Source organism: Triticum dicoccoides, chromosome 1B (genome assembly GCF_002162155.2).
Source record: "Triticum dicoccoides isolate Atlit2015 ecotype Zavitan chromosome 1B, WEW_v2.0, whole genome shotgun sequence".
Taxonomy (NCBI): Eukaryota; Viridiplantae; Streptophyta; class Magnoliopsida; order Poales; family Poaceae; genus Triticum; species Triticum dicoccoides.
In genome coordinates, this window is record NC_041381.1 from 657,650,340 (window position 1) to 657,651,564 (window position 1,225).

Here is a 1,225-nt window from a genome sequence, read left to right on the forward strand (position 1 = left end):
TGTGTGTGTGTGTGTGTGTGTGTGTGTAATCCGAAAGTTAGCAGTCGTTGGCTTCAGCCCCCACGCATATATAATGCGGGGGTGCTCGAGAAAAAATATGCACAATCACACTTGATCCAACGTCCTGGTCCATTAAGGAGGTGATCGCACATCAAACTAGGCAACCGGACTATATAGCTGTAACGCTTTCGCTTAGCCATGGGAGTCTAATGGTGGGGCTACTATGTATCCCCTGGTACTTTCGCTTGCATCCCAATACGGGCGCGTGTGTACATGACCGGGAACGGTCCTTCGTTAATGCGGAGGGATCCTAAAGATTCCGATAAGTCTTCGAGTGGTTGATCAGTCTCTTGTTGTATCATGACAGTCAGTTTTCGGCTTTCTCTACTGAGGTGCTCATCCGGAATAACCAGGGCACAATCGCAGTAGTTCTCCTTTGGCCACCTTAGCCGATAATAACGGAACATAAGGTGGCAAACCCAGGGGCCGGGCTAACCAGACATTTGACCAAAGACGTGATTCAGAGCTGATGCATATAAGGCCAAACTCGTGACGCCGAACACTCCCGAAGGTATTCGGACTTTGTAAAATACGATGGGCTCAAGAATGCCCATTCATTATAAACCATGTGTTTCCAGGTACGTGCATTAATCTATCGTGGCGAAATGCCAAAAACGGCAGTATCCTCTGTGGGTATGGAACCCATGGGATGGTTAAACAACAAGAGACAATAGAAAAGGTTTGGACAGGGGCTTAATCTAAAAAGAAAGCTGTTGAACAGGGCCCTGCTGCACGTCTGCGCCTTTGTCTCCGTTGTGTCGTATCCTGGAAGGGTATCGTGTGAACGTTGTTTGTAGAAAAAGAAAACTCATAGGAGAGTACAACGTAAGTATGCGATGGATTGTAAAAGTGTAAGATGTTGGCCTGCCAATAAGGTTGAGCCAAGTGTGGGGCTTTATTAATTATTTATAGCCCCTGGTATCTGCTATGGGATTATATATACGGTGCCCTGGTTCGATTTTATCTGGGCTACCGGACTCATCTAACCGTGTCTGTGGTCTTAACGACCAGTCATGTTTTTTGTGATATTGGAGGCCGCTTATAGTCCGGCCGCTAGGGCCGTCGCGTGTTCCTCTGCGCATGAAGAGCGCTCTGTGATTCCGCTAACGATGATGACGCCACGTGGACTGGGCTTCCTGAGTGTAAGGTGGCCATAGTGCGGCAA